The sequence below is a fragment of the Miscanthus floridulus genome, chromosome 2 (genome assembly GCF_019320115.1).
Source record: "Miscanthus floridulus cultivar M001 chromosome 2, ASM1932011v1, whole genome shotgun sequence".
Taxonomy (NCBI): Eukaryota; Viridiplantae; Streptophyta; class Magnoliopsida; order Poales; family Poaceae; genus Miscanthus; species Miscanthus floridulus.
This window is the reverse complement of record NC_089581.1, coordinates 19,652,324-19,668,918: the sequence shown is the minus strand read 5'-3', so window position 1 is coordinate 19,668,918 and position 16,595 is coordinate 19,652,324. Positions and strand designations below refer to the sequence as shown.

The window sequence follows — 16,595 nt, the reverse complement described above, 5'->3', positions numbered from 1 at the left end:
TTTGAAAAATATTCACAAATAGACTCCAGGTGGTTTTATTTTCGTTTATGCACCCTGACCTCGTCGCCATAGCTTTTGGCGCCGAGGAAACACGTAATGCGCCGAGGTCTTGGCGAGGCGTCGGACATGGCGGTGACCTGACGTTGACGTGGACAAGGCCTCGGCGCCGCAGATCTTGGCGCCGAGCTGTTACCCTATAGATCTCGGCGTTTGAAATGAAACAAGTATAATTGTTCAGAGAAACATGCTACAATGTTATTGTGGTTCAGCTGGTTAGGAGAAACATGCTACAATGTTATTGTGGTTAAGCTGGTTAGGACGCGCACGACTTAGCCCAAGGAGCCTGGGTTCGAACCTCAACGCTGAATCTTTTTTTACATATAAAATTAACTCGAATTTCAACCCTTTTGATATATCGTATCGAACTGCCTCAGCAAAAACCAAAATTCTTACTGAACATCTCTGCAGACGTTCTACTAGTGGCCGGCGTTTTGGTCCGTCCATGTGTTACCTACGTCGCTTTACTACCACCGCACCTTTTCCACTCATGTCGTCTTCTCTCAAGATCAGATGCGTCAACTTTCTCTAGTTACTTTATTATCCAGGATAATTTTTGTTTTGTTTTTTTTTTGTCTGCGGCGTCTTAGGATGAAGAGAAAGGGAGATGTAGGGTTGAAAGAAAGGTGGTCAGATTTGGACTTGGCTAGGCTGGCTTGCACATGGCTGCACCCTCTCGCCATTGGTCCATCCAGTAGGGAATTCTTACTCAACAAATTATTTATTTAGGACGCTAATTTGTTCAGTAAGAATTTTGGTTTTTGCTGGGGGCAGTTCGATACGATATATCAAAAGGGTTGAAAAAAAGATTCAGCACTGGGGTTTGAACCTGGGTTAAGTCACGCGCGTCCTAACCAGCTGAACCATAATGGTGTTGTTGCATGTTTCTCGGAACAATTATACTTGTTTTATTTCAAACGCCGAGATCTACGGCGCCGAGGCCTCGTCCACGTCGGCGCCAAGGTCACCACCACGTCCGACGCCTCGCCAAGACCTCGGCGTCGTCCATGGCGCCGAGACGTGTTTCCTCGACGCCAAAAGCCATGGGCACGATATCAGGGTCCTATAAACGAAAATGAAACCACGAGAGATCTATTTGTGAATATTTTTATAAAAAATGGCTGAAAAATAAAAAATTCGGGGCACTCGGGTGTTTTTGCCGGCTGAGCGCGCGACTTTGTGTCCGCTGGATCTGACACTGTATTGTGCTAATACCAGAACAGAAATGCAATAGGGCACTCGGTTGTTTTGCCAGCTGCGCGCGCGATTTTGTGTCCGCTGGATTTGACACGCGTACTGCCTGTGCTGTCCGATTCTGTATGGCTGCGGCACCCGCTCGTGCGGCAGCGGCTTCTTCGCGCCCTCCACCTCCACGTGCCACGTGCTGCCTGTTTACGTGCCCAGCTACGATGCTGTGCCTGTTTAGGATGTTTCGAGGCTAGCTCGGATGATATTCAAAATTTGCCGTGCTAAAGATTTAGCATGCCAAAATATACTAATGTATTTAGGATGTATAGCAAGCATAGTTAAGTTACATGAAATATACTTTTATAATAAACTTATTTAAAGATCCTAAATGTTGATAGTACTTTTTATATTCTTATCGGGAAACGAGACTTGTGTTTATTTTGGAACAGAGGGAATGAATCTTATTTAAATTTAGAAATATTCCTTACATGCATATTCAGTCTTGTATCCGTGCCTTATTATTTAAGTTGGAACTGTATCTAGTTCCGTGGCTGCCATGTAAATTATTACTTTTCTTGTATTTTCTAATTCTGAATTTAAGGACTCTGGTTAAATTTAGATCATGTTCAGCATAGCTAATTTGATTAGACATAGACTATTAGATCATAGGAGAAATTGAACGGTGCGTATTCCTTTTTTTCAGTTATAATCTCCTTTTGCTTTTGTTAACTGTGTTTTACATCAAACTTGTTTACATCAAACTCTTTATTTAGCTACTTTTTCTTTCCAACAATGTTTGATGTAAAACACAGTTAACAATGTTAATTGTATTAGGCAAAGGCACAATGTTTTATTTTAATATGTAAGCTGATCCGGTTTGCCGGGATCTGTGAAATAAAATCAGGTGGGGATCAATTTGATGCCCCCTGTAGTTGATCTCAAAAAAATATGTACGGTGATGGGTGGCTCTTTTTTAATTATATCTTTTGCGTGAGAGCAATGTGTTAATTATATTGTGGAATTCGATTAGAACTCCTATTGCCAAGACATCACGTCATGTGGTGACTAGTGAGAACTCCTATTGCCAAAAGAGCACTGAGGATGAACCCGTATCGTGAACGGCACATCCTCTGATCTTGTGGTGAAAAGGGCAGCATGAGAGGATTTTTCTCCAAATCACAATTTTGCAACTAGGCTGTGCACATGAGAAAGAGACGAAAAGAAGAAAAAAAAATCTGTGCATTTCCGCGCTGTATGTCTGTAGAAGTAGAACCCTCATGAAATTGCACCCTCCGGCAACCCAAAAAGGAGACGATCCTACGAAGCAGATCTGATCTACTCTGTACAAGCAAAGCCTTAACCGGTCAACCAAAGGCCAGAGGAGCAGCCGAGGAGGGAACGAAAAACACAAGAGAGAACAGAGTCGGAGTTCAGCAACGAAACCGGACAAAGGCTACGCTAGCAACCAGGGTGCCTCCGCCACGTGTCCGCGCGCCCGTCCGACGTGGCGCGGCGGCCGTTCGCGCCCCCCGCTCAAATCCTAAAACGCCGCCGATTCGCAGAGTTCGTTCGCGCAGAGAGAGGAGGAGCAACGACGACAACGAACAGAGGCAGGCGCGCGGAGCAAATCGGAGCCCGGAACCGGGCGGGCGTGCAACCACCACACGTGACCTCGCCTCGGCTCCGCCTGTGGAAACGCAACGCAAGGTGATCGATCTCCCTCCTCCTCCATCCACATCCGTCCACAGTCCACCTATATAATACCTCCCGCTCCGTTGGTTTCGTCGCCTCTGTCCGTCCTCCCCAAAGAAGGGTGTTCGTTGGTGATCTCCCGCGTCCCCAGCGAGTATGCTGTCATTGCGCTGCCGCCACGCCGCCGAGCCGGCGACCCGCGGCGTCGCATGTGAACACGGCGCGCGTTCCTCGTGTTGTCTTCTTTCTTTGCCCCCCGTCTCTCGCTCTCTTGTTTCTTTCTTCTGTTCTTGGCCTCAGATTGGATCTGCCCGGCCTTTCTTACCATATATTTATATCTTGTATGTATGTATTTTATTCATACAATCCCTGCAGGTTTCCACCCAGGCAGAGATAAATAAGTTCGGCGGAATCAAGAGGCTCTGTCTGTCCAAGAAGGAAAGCCAGCGGCGCGGCGGCGCCTCGGCGGCGATGAAGTACGTCTCCGGGCCGTACTTCGAGCCGGACTTCGACCCGCTCCTCGACCGCTTCGGCACCCCCGGGTACGCATCCTCCGCTGGCTTGCTGCGCGATTCCCCTTCTCTTCTGAACGCCGGCTGTTGACGAGCTCTGTGTGGCCTGCAGGGTCGTCGTCGACAATGAGACGCGCGAGGACTGCACGCTGGTCAAGGTTTGTTTGCTCTCGCGACAAAACAGAGCCGAGCATAGCATGCACAGGACCTCCTCCTCTCGTTCTGTTCTGATTTCGTGTGCCTCCCCCGTTTCCAGGTTGACAGCGTGAACCGGGACGGCGTGCTGCTGGAGATGGTGCAGCTGCTCACCGATCTCGACCTCGTCATCTCCAAGTCGTACATCTCCTCCGACGGCGGCTGGCTCATGGATGGCAAGGACTGCTCCTCCTCCTCGTTTCTTGTCAATTTGCTTTGAATGCCATCGTGCCATCGCCCGTCGAATTTGACTCCGGTCTTTCATGGAAAGTTGGGCATCAATCATTGCCCTTGCCCCCACAATTCAATCGGTTCTTGACCGGCTGCCACTGTTGCCCAATGCAGTGTTCCACGTGACGGACCAGATCGGGCGCAAGCTGACGGACCCGTCGCTCCCGGAGTTCATCCAGCGCGCGCTGGTGCCGTTCCACCGGCCGGGCAACGGGCCGTCGCCCCGGTTCACGACGTGCCTGGGCAACGTGGTCGGCCCGGGCGGGCCCGACGTGACGGACTGCGCGGCGCTCGAGTTCACGGTGCACGACCGCGCGGGGCTCCTGTCGTCCATCACGTCTGTGCTGGTGGACAACGGGTGCCACGTCGCGTCCGGGCAGGCGTGGACGCACAACGGCCGCGCGGCGGGCGTGCTGTACGTGACGACGGCCACCACGGACGGCGCCGGCGCAGGCGCCGCTGCTCCCGAGCCAGGTGGGCGCGCGTCGAGCGGCTGGTGAACGCCGTGGTGGACGCGCGCGAGAACTTGACCGGGGAGCGCCACTGGGTGTGCGTGTCGGAGCCCGTGCAGGGCCGCGTCCACACGGAGCGCCGCCTGCACCAGCTCATGCACGACGACCGGGACTACGAGTCCGGCCCGGCACCGACCCCCGTCGATGAGGAGCTCTTCAGCATGGGCGACAAGGCGGCGACCGCGCGGACGGCCCCCCGCTGCGCCGTGACGCGCGTGTCCATCGACAGCTGGGAGGAGCGGGGCTACGCCGTCGTCAAGATGACGAGCAGGGACCGGCCCAGGCTGCTCTTCGACACGGTGTGCTCGCTCACCGACATGCAGTACGTCGTCTTCCACGCTACCGTCGGATTCCCAGGGGGCTCTTGCCATTCAGGTATCACCACGTGTGTTTCTCACCTCATGTCAGTACGTGGGTGCCCATGTTGCATTGCATCATCACCCTTGGAGACTTGGAGTCTGACACTGTGTCATCCTTGGCATCATCGGACGCAGGAATATTACATCCGGCACAAGGACGGGCGCACGGTCGACAGCAGCGCCGAGCGGCAGAAGGTCTCCCGGTGCCTCGTGGCCGCGGTGGAGCGGAGGGCCACTCATGTCAGGCTCGCTCGACCATTCCTCGCGGCTGTGTATGTACTTGTCGTCGGGCGCCCACCGCCTCGTTTCACTAACGCACGGCGTTGCACGTTGCAGGGCGTGAGGGTGGAGGTGCGCGCCGCCGACCGGTCGGGGTTGCTATCGGATTTCACCAGGGTGCTGCGAGAGCACGGCCTGTCGCTGCTGAGAGTTGAGCTCAAGAGGCACAAGGACGACGCCTTTGGCATATTTTACCTCGTCACGGACACCGGCGGCGAGGTGCGCGCTGAGGCATTGCGCGCTGTGCAGGCGAGGGTCGCCGAGATGGACATCTCGCTCGACGTTGTCATGGAGGCCCCTGGCTGGCCGCCGGTGAGGAAGACCAGCGTGCCAGCCCCGCCCGTCGCCGGGCCTCAGCCTCAGGAGAGGCCCAGACCTTCCCTGGGGAGCCTTCTATGGTCACACCTTGGGAAGCTCTCGAATAACTTCAACTACATCAGGTCTTGAAACCTGTTCGGAGAACAATCCACCTGTTGTTCTTCTGCAATCTGCATAGACGCTTCCATAGGTGCTCAGTTCCAGTAATTTCCTGTATCTCGGGTACCAAGAATTACAATGTCAGGAAGCAGTACAAATTTGTACATAAAGTATAGCAAGTTGTATTGCACATAAAATTCTCGATAAATTGAAGATCACTCTGCTTTTTTATCTGATATATGTGCAATTCTTTGACCAAACAACGAATGTAACTTTATTGTTCTGACCTTATAACATCACGAATGCTTATGTACAAAAGAGTATGAATCAAATTACAAACTGTAATGCTGGTCAAACGTAGCACCCTACCATATCTCGAGCGATAAGATCACAGTGCCTTCACCCCGGCCGCTTGAGCGCTAAGATCACAGGCCTCCCCCGGTAGCTTGAACAGTGCCTTCACCCCGGCAGCTTGAGTGCAAAACAAAGCCACTCGGTTTTCACTGTACACCCTATTCTTTTCACAAACAGCCTGCACCTCTACATTTTCTTGTATAGCATAGATATCCAGTTTCCAATACACTGGTCGATAGCTCGCTTTGCAAGTTGCAACTAAATCATTTCACGTCATCCTCTTCCAAGTCACTAAAAGACACGTCTTCCTCGTCACCTATGTGGATAGTTGGGTGGCCAGCAAGATCAGCCTCCTCGTCGAACCAATCGTCTATGTCATCATCAAAGGCCTCTTGCAAAATATTTGAGGTCTCAGTATGATCCTTGGGCAGCTCCTCTTTGATGACCGATTTGTCCACAGCTGCAACTTCAGTTACATGGATAGGATGCTTCTCAATCTCAATTTCTGTTATGGGCATAACAGAAGCTGCTTCCCGTCGCATGAATGGGAATGCTTTTGTACCATCTTTCAAGGTGTCCCTCTCGTAACTGAACTCCATGATCATCCTTATGATGATCTAGCTGCTCAGTTTCAAGCTTTGACTGGTATTGCAAACGTTGCATAAGCATTGCTCTAGCTTCCACAATCTGCAAGAATAAGAATTGGACTTAGATTACTGGCTCAGGCAGGTATCATTATTCGTGGAATAAACTGTTTGATACCAGCAGAAATGGCAAATAATCATGTCTTTAGTTATGATGATTGCATCAACCACTGGCAACTGATATTCTATTGTGCATCCCTCCTTTTGGTGCACCCATGACATAAATGGACTCCAAAAGTTCAAGAAAGTCAACTTGGGGGAAGGTGTTCCGCCATAGTGCAAATCTAATTTATAGAAAGAACTACAAATGTGCAGAATATTAATCACTAAAGCAAGCAGTATTGATCCTGGATGGGTTCCACTTTTAATTACTTCATTGGTTCCTCTATTGGAGTTTGAAATTTAAATACCTAGCAAGACAACTCAAGCCAAACTAACTTTATTTGATTTCAGGTCGTCGGCATCAGGGTGCAGGGGAGCATTGGGAACATGCGATCAGTTTACTTCAAGATAAACCATCACAAGCAGACAGATTATAATATTAGCTTTGTTCTCAACCAGAGAAGGTTGCACATGGAGAACAGGAAAGGGCAACAGTCAGTTGAAGATAAAGACTGTATACTTCTAGTCCTCTTTATGCAGGATCTTGCAAGTGCTTAATTGGAATTTTGTTTAACCATGTCTCATAAAAAAGGAAGTTCTTGGACCATTACTGCACAGCACGCACGGATGGACATAGGCCATGGGCCTCTACTACTAAATTATCTTTGACATAATAATCAGATAGGCAGAATTTTCTACACTTAGTTTGCCCAATTTCTGATGTCATTGAAAAAGCCTACCATAATTGCACAAAATACTCTGTTCGGCATCTTCTGAGAGTTCATATTGAGTAACTGGCCTTAACTGCTATCTGTTACAATATGCCCCTTGCTTGAATCTGCACTTGAAGGTCAAATTTAGAGATTCAACTTTTCACCAATGAGTTAACCCTCTCGTCGGCAGTTTCCAGTGCAACACGTGTCCGATGCAGCTTACAGCGAGACACGCAGCCATGTCCTAGGTCCTAAGTTGCACGTATTGGGCTGCCGGTCTTAGGGGGGTTACTCGGTCCTGCAGACAATAATCTTCATCCTAGCTCAACACCGTGGTGAGGGTCTCCCACAGGGGCCGAGATTTTTAGTAAATCAATAAGGAATCTAAACAGTGCGTGCAAACTAGAGGTTAGAGAAATCTAGCCACATAAACCTAAAGTATGCCTACAAATTACCTAGAGCTTCCAAATCTAGTTAGGGAGGTCTGAAACATGCTGGTATGATTATATTTCTAGACAAATAAAAAACAACCAATTTGACATGACTAGCTCGGTAGCTCCTCAGTAGTATGCACAAAAATGCATATTGCATATAGTTTACATATAGTTTGAAGGAAGCTTATCTACTACTCACTGCAAAAGATAGAGGAAGCAATCTCATATATTGCTGTAACATGTAGGCACAGACATGCAGGGGCAAAGGATCCGATATGGCTAGGTATGGCGGACACCATACCTTGACTTCCTAGCGGATCTCCCCCTGAACTGCCGGACAGGCACCCCGTCCACTGATCGGCCATGGACATCGAAGCAATCTTTGAACACAGTCTGCCCAATAGACAGGAGGAAGGAACAAATGGTTTTTCTAGGTCATGGCTTTGGGCCTTGCTTATGGTATGGGCCATCACTGTGTTCTCTGCCTCTTTATCGTCCGGACAACCGCCCGTACGTATTCCGTTCCCATCCGGCTGTCCGTCTATAGTATCCCAGTCCCAGACAATTCGTTGATTCGAGTTCTGCTGCGCTGCCTGATTTTGCAGAGTGCAGATGCCTAGGGCTTAGGCGCCGATGCGGAGGCGGAGACTCAGTGAGCCGGCGAGGCGGTCACACAAAGACAGCGACAACAAGGCACACACTGATGCAGAGGAACAGGCGCACAAACACTGGCCACACACTGATCAGAATCAGGTAAGGGAGTAAGGCTCAATTTGCAGCAGCATAAGCTTTTTTTCAATTATTGTTTACTTGTTTATTTAATTTGTTGTTTAAATTTGGTATTAATTATGAAGAACAGGGCAAAGAATTAAGTATAGATGGACTCAACAGTGCAAATAATTTTGTACTTGGCGAATACAAAATCATTAAATCTTGCATGTGTATAAATAATTTCAAATCTTCAATCTTACTCAACCTATGTAACCTACTTCGGCACTTCACCACACCTTAGTTTAATTCCTTCCTCCGCCATTACACACATGCAGAAGAAATGATGTTCATACTTTATCATGTTGTTTTCTGTCTCCCGTTACCATTTATGTCCAAGTACATAAACTATGTATTTTTCCTTTATGGAGTATGGATACTTAATATGGGACAAGTTGGTCATCTGCCATGAAATTTCTAGATTTGACCACAATCTGTGTTTATGATCAAAATATGCCTGGCACTATGGAAGAGATGACATAATTTGCAGAGAAGCTAGATAAAGGTTATTTCAGCTTCCTTCATCAGACCACTAAATATCATGTTTAATTGTATGGTGCGCTGGTGTGAACCAACCAACAACTCTTATGTCTAGTAGTTGAGTATGAAACTAGAAATGTGCTACCACATACATAGAACTAAATCAAGAATCAAGATCTCTTGAAAGTAAACACAAATTATATGGGTAAGCTATGTTGTCTAAGAGCTCAGGCAATCATAAGAATATGCTACCTATTGTAAGTTTGTACTCTGCTCGTTCAGCCATAATAACTTCGAATGGTAAGCACCTATATCAACACTGTTGATATTGACATATGGGATTCTTTTCTTTTTCCCATACAGCAACCCCTTAGAAGTTCTCATGCGTCATGTATCACATTAATGAAATAAATAAATCCATAAATAATGATGTAAACCACAAAAGAGATGTCTTGAGAAATATTCTAACATAACAAATGTCAAGTCAGAACTACCTAGATATTTGGTACAAGATAGCATCACTAAGCCTTAACATAACCTGCATATAGCTTTACTACTTATCTATAGCTAATTTTCTGGAACAATGTTAACCATGGAGATAATATTAGTATCAAGAGTAAGGAGAATTTTACCTGTGGTGTAGATAGAAGCTCAGCATCATGCTTGTTCAGTCTAGGATGTAGAAGAACAAAGTAAATTTTCCAAAAACATTCTTCACTCATATGGATCGGGCATAGTTCAATCCGCAGAGCTGCTAATCTGGGAGCAAGATGCTCAATAGCCAAGGAGTGCTCTTGTTGAGCATCAGACATGTCAAAATCTGAAGGAACAAAAAGTTTAGGTAAGAAATTCTATATGCATAAAATTGGTAGAAAAAACAATGAACATGCAGAGCAACCAAGATATTAAGCTGATAGTAGTTAACACATGAAGAGTTTTTTCAGTTACAGTAGAGACAAAATGACTTGAACCTAGCAACACATCTTCCAATGGTAAACTTGAAACTTTACATATCATTTCACCGAGAACAATATGAATAACTTGAAGAAAGAGGTGAAGAAATTACATGAGAATGGTCCATCAGCCTCGTCATCGTCAGGCAGCATGGGAAGTCGAGCCAGGTCTCCGGGTGCCTGGCAATGTTTGTCGCAAATGCAAGCACCTCCTCAGTGATTCCAATCACATCCCAGTCCTCCTCCACTTCCTCCTCCTCCTCATGCCTTACCCTCAGCTCCTCAGGTTCGCCATCCTCCTCATGCCTTGCTCTCTGCTCCCCCAATTCGCCATCATCCTCATGCCTCGCTCTCAGCTCCTCCAATTCGTCATCTTCTTCGTCCCTTACTCTTTCCATCTCCAACTCATGCCTTGCGTCGCCATCCTCCGCCCTAAGGCCTACCCTCTCCTCCCACTGATGCCACTCCTCGTCGCCTCCTCCACCTCCTCTTCCATCTCATACCTAATATGTCGTCTCCGCTCTTCGTCCCACTCGTTCTCCGCGTAGTCATCAGGAGCGAAGAAACTAGAGGCCATCCTAGAGAACCCAGACACGGCCTTGTGACCTGAGATCCGGGAGATCCCGCTTCTGAACCTCCCGCCGATCTCAGCGAAAGTCGTTCCGGATACCGGCGATCTCGGGCGGTGTCCTCGCATCGGCGGATTGACCCCCCGCCGATTGAGGGGAGGGTGAGGGCGACGGCGAGGTCTCCCCGGGCGGTGGCGCGAGGAAGTTGGCGACGCCCCAGAACTGGCGCGTTAGGGTTTTGGAGAGCTCGGTGAGGTCCTCCTTGACGCCCTCCGCTGCGCCCGAATGCAGCGGGTGAGTGGGGAGCGGCGGCGGCTGCGGCGGGATGCGCGCAGAGGGGGGAGGGGTGGGGGTAGCGTCCGGGTCATCGTCGGCGCCTGAATCGTCAGGGATGTTGAGGGATGTGGCGAGAGAGCGGGCGAGCCATGACATCTCCGGCGATCGCCGGCGGCGGGGCAGTTGGGTTTGGGATTCGGGTTGGCTACTCTTGGGTTGGTTGGTTCGGTTCAATCGGCCGCTTTTCTTCGGGTGCCTGCATGCTTGAATTGAAATGGACGGGATTGGGAGAAGAGACAGGGCGGCTCGTTTGCTGAGTTGCCACTGGGCCCGGCCCTCGTGGCGCTCCTGGTTTCCCCTGTTCGTGTTCCTCCAGGCTCCAGCGGACTTCCTCCAGGCTCCAGCGGACCACCATCACCCAATTACCTCGTGGCGATGGCGACCGTTCGTTTGAAACTTGTAAATTTTGAAAAGTTATTAAATTGCCCTCGATTTCTTCACAGAAACCAAATGCTACTCCCTCTGTTTTTTTTTCATACATTTTATTACGTATCTAGACATATTATTTATTTAGATAAAATGGATATAAGAAAATCAAAACGATTTATAGTTTGAAACCGAGTGAGTACAAAGTTTTTAAAACTGCCACCGTGAAAGATAAAAGTTAAGGCCATATTTAGTTCCTCTATTTTGCAAACTAATTTTGGATTCTGGATCATCTTTTTGCAAAATGTAACTAAACATGGGTGTGAAAAGTGCAAAAAGTTCTCCTCCAAAAAATTTCACATTTTGGACTCCAGACTCCTGAATTCGAAATTTTTCACCTCGGTCCGCGGCCTGGACGTGCCTGTACCCCTCACCCGCTCCCTCCCTACCCTATCCATTCGCTCGGCCGCCACTCTCCTTCTTCCTTTCCCCATCTCCATCTCCGCCACTCTCCTCCACCGCCGCCGCGCTGATCTCCCTCGCAGCCGCTCCTCTCGGTCTCTCCCCCACCTCCTCCATCGCCAGCCTTCACCTTCTTCCCCACACTTCCTTCACCGTGGCCGGTCGTGCCCTCCGCGCGTAGATCGGGCTTTCAAGCCGCGTCCGAGCGCTCATGGACGGATTCGAAGGCAACGGTAGCGGGTACGGAAACGACGACGGCACCCGCGATTTCTTCTCCCAACCGGAGCACTCGTCGGCTTTCAACCTCTACTCCGACCCGCCGACGCAGTTCCCTAGCTCAAGCTCCATCAGCTCTCAACGGGCCGGCCTCTCCTCCCTCGATCTCAACTCCAACGGCGAGGCTTGGCTCGGAATGGGGAGGTACGAGAACCTCCTACGCTACGGCCAGGACGAAGCAGATGGCGAATGCGGCTTCTCCCCCTCTCCCGTGCGCGTCCGTGCCTCCGGACGTACCCTTGGCGTTCGGATGGCTCGATCCGGCGGTGGAGGAGATGGCATGGCCGGCCGCACAGGCCTCAACTCCGGCGCTCCGCGTGCCCCACGGCCGCCTGTGGCAGAACCTTTTAAATTATAGAACACACATGCACTTGTCACTGTCCAACGACCTCTGACGACTGTGCATATGTTCCTAGTAACTTAGGAAGACTGTCGGATGTTCTCGGGGAACCCCGAATCATCCACGATTTCCGAGCAGGATCACATTACAGAGTCATTGCAGTATTACAACATTTATTCAAATATCTACATCAGAGTAAAATAGCAGAAGTCTTACGATAACTTAGTTTACAAACCAGTTGTTTCAAACCTTACAAACTAAGTTCGATAATTATTACAAACCATAGTAGTAGTGGAGTGGTATTAGTATCATAATACAAACACACAAAATAAGCATCCTGCCCAAGGATCACACATTCACTTATCGTCATCGACATGAACAACAGTCATGCAGCAAGGTCCAAAATAGACCTGCTCATGAGGCTCACCTGCAACAAGGGTCAACGAACCCTGAGTACAAAAGTACTCAACAAGACTTAACCGAAATAGAAACTGATAGAACTCAGGAATGCAGGATTATGGATTCAAGGTATGGCTTTAGCAATAATCAAAGTTCTTTTGTGTAAAAGCTCTTTAACAAAATTCTTTACTTCAACATATAAAACTTTATAAGAACCATATATGAATCTGCCATGATCCATAATGAGATCATGAACTTCATATCAAACACTTTCTCAAACCTTATTCAAGTTTCAGTTATTAACTACGATGATGAACAGTGAGTTGAGTCTCCATAACCGAGGAGCAACGATGATTCGAACCGATTACAAATCCTAGCTGGGGATTCCAGACCACACGACATATGCAGATCCCCGACTTACATATATCAACCTACCCTCGAATCTTCTAAAACAAGAACAAGGTCCGCGCCACCCGAGAATACATTACTCCACCATTCCAGCCCATGGCCACATGGGTATACGCTACTCTCGCCATCTCTCCAGTCCCAGTGCGCGAGCAGCCATTCTCGTAATAGAACAACCGAGTTAAGGCTTACCGGAGTATGTGGTTAGTACTACAAAGTCTCACCTCATGCAATTCAACAACGGACGAACCTTAATCGACACAGGCGGAAGGAAGCAGCTCACAAGACCTCCATGTCTTGTGGCTCTCACACACCGGATCTGCCCGGTCTAGATTTATTACTTCACATGCTCATATCTTATGATAACATAAGTAATCAAAGATCCATTTAAAACTCGCAGATGATAGGTAATCACCCGAATAAGCATGACTAAGCATAACTAGGTATTTACAAATTAAAACTGGTAACAAGGTAGATATGGAAAACAAGGTTGGTAATGCACCAATTAGGTTTCCACTCAACTCCTAATCACTTAATGCAGTATAGAAAAGCAAAAGCGATAAAAACTTGTAAAAACATAAGGTAGGTTTAAATGCATCCGGGGCTTGCCTTGGTTCACGGAAGAGTCAGGTTCCTGAGACGTTCCACAATTATCAGACCCGACCTCAACTGACGGATTAACCTCATCCGCAACTTGATTAACTACCACGTGCTCACCTTCGTTCACTATACGTAGTAACAATGCCATGTTTAACATGATGCGGGATACAAAACATGATGCTTGATGATGGATGCAAAAATTAACAACTTGAATACAACTTTCCTTCGCGGTACAGTTACAAGTAATTATCATAAAGCATTTTTAGTCGTTCTTCTAACAAGTCAAAGGTTCACTTATCATACATGCTTACCAACTAAAGCCTCATCATGAAAAGATATGTATCAATAATATACAAGGAAATGTATAACTTTTACTTTTTACCCAAGAGGTTGCATCTAAGAAGCAATCAAGTTTATTAACATGCATTTACTAATGAAATTCTTAATTAAGTCATTTAGAATTATTAACTGAAGGGTGAACATAAGCATATCAAGAAGGTAATCACTTGGCCATGACACAGCAGGGGTGTTTCATGATCTATAATCAAGTCCAAAAACCATTTAGGACATCTCATGATTTATGTTTATCATTTTGACAATTATCAACTAATAATTAAGGCATATAAATAAGAGTATAATTAAACATCATCAAATTAATCCCAAACTTTTTGTGGAGGCAGGCTTTAACAATAAACAAATATAATAAAAGTTTCATGGTTATTGGATATTTATTTTGGCCTATAAAAATCACATAGCAAGCATTTCTTAATTAAAAGGACTAATTTTTAAGTATCCAAAAACTATTTATTTTCATGGTTTCATATTTTTCCTAAATAGTTTACATCTCAGAGAGGTCACACAAAAATTTTCATAATATTTAAAGCTCTATTTAATTCTACACAAAAATAACAAATCATAGCACTATTTAAAATAATCACGGACTTTTCATTCAACATCCACTACAGTTCCATCGTCTTCTTCCCCGAGCTGAGCCGCGCAAGGAAACACGGCATCGACGTTGCCGGCCGATCAAGACAGTAAAGATGGCGGTGAGGTTGCGCAAGATCATCGCCAGACTCGGCCACACCGATAGGTGGACTTGGCGTGGCTTGCAGTGGCTCTGGACAGGCTGACCACGGCAGCAGGCGTCGGACATGGCCGCATGCGGCGGCGCGGCGGTGGAATGGTTACTGCGGCCTCAGAAAGGTGAAGATATGGTTCATAGGAGATCAAGCACACTCACCACGACATGATTGATCAACTGATAGAAGCGATGACGTGATGGAGCTCAGCGTAGGCGATGACGACGACCATGGCGGCTGGTCGCGGCGTGAACGACGGCGGTGTCGTTCCAGCGTGCTCTGTGCGGTAGAGGTAAAATGAATAAATTAATGAGCAACACGGTATCACGGAGAGCTCAGAACCATACTCGGGAGGAGAAGATAGGCACCAGAGCGCTCTGGCCACGGAGAGGTGGAGCTCGGCGGCGCCGCGGACGGCCATGAAGGGGATGACGGCGCCCGGCTGATTCTGATGAACTGGGATAGCTCGAGCGGTGCCAGCTAAAGCGTAAGGGCTATGCGGAGCTAGCTGCGCATGCAATTGGATGGGGATGGAACACGAACGGCGAATTTCGTCGGTGCAGGAGGTGGCGTTGTCTGAGCAGAGAAAGAAGAACAGAGAAGACAACGACCGGCTCTTTGTCGTAAGGAAAGAAGAAGTATCCAATTTTGCCAGGGGCAGCTCGGCTGGCCAACGAGTGGCTTGCACGGCCTGGTGCGAGAAAGTATCAAGAGGACACGGCAGCACCGATTGCCACGGTGACGGTGAGGAACAGAGAGAGGAGAAGAGAAAAGAGTCACGGCAGGTTACTGTAGCTCAAGGAAGATTTTTTTTCCCAAATTACTCCCAAACTGTTCAGCATCTCATTTTGCTCCTTAAAGCAAACTTGTTTATTTTGATGAGCTCTTCAACTTTGCTTTAAGGCTTAACATCAAATTTTTGATGGTTTAAAAATTGTAGAATTCCGACGAAATGTATATATTGAAAATTGAATTTATAGAATTTCCAAAAACAGTTATTTAGTCATTTTTTGTGGTTAAAAATTAACTCAATTTCATTCAACCAATATCACTATATCATAAAACAAGGTTCACTCCAAGCATTGCAACAAAAATTATTAAAATTCAAAAACACAACATAACTTTGATTCCAATGTAAAGCATCAATTTAACACTTTAAACTTTATTAAGGAAGAATTTGAATTGTTTAATAGATTCCCACATTAAAAATTCACAAAGTTTCATAATTATTATTATTAACATTATTTAAGGTAATATATAAAACACTCCATAAAATAACATTTGCATGCTATAATATAAACATGAAATGCATTCATGAGTTGATGCATGATGATTATGCATAATGATGACATGATCACCTTCTTAATTATTTTTTTAACATCTGAGATGTTACAATCCTTTCCCCTTAAAGAAATCTCATCCCGAGATTTAAAGTCTGAGGGTAAGTAATGGAAAAGGAAATGTGTCAAACACATTAACTTTCAAGTTGTTCATAAAACAACAAGAGTTGACTTGAAATTATAAACGAGATCAAAAGACAGTTGTAAGGGACAAAGGATTTAGTAACTTCAATGGAATGATGGAACATGAATTCCAAATGAGAGTTCTAAGATGAGTGAATCACATTAATTGCGAAGCTATAATGAATCATGACTGCAGACCTCGATACCAGCGAGCGCCCAGCAGTATTTCCTTATGGCTACAGTCCACATGAGACCCCAAGTTTCGACGCGGCACCGTAAATCATGGATCATGGCACCACCATAGGGCACAACTAAAGTAACTCACAAGTAACACATGTCAAGCTAGCAAGATCAAGGAACTAGCATGTGTTGCATTTAGGAGAAACCAAGACATAACACATGCATAG

General features: G+C 46.9%; 2 pseudogenes; one reads left to right on the top strand and one right to left on the bottom strand.

Annotated features, from left to right (window-relative positions):
• Positions 1–2,674: 2,674 nt before the first annotated feature.
• LOC136519071 (ACT domain-containing protein ACR3-like) lies at positions 2,675–5,671 on the top strand (annotated as a pseudogene).
• Positions 5,647–11,017, bottom strand: LOC136519082 (uncharacterized; annotated as a pseudogene).
• Between the last annotated feature and the right edge of the window lie 5,578 nt (positions 11,018–16,595).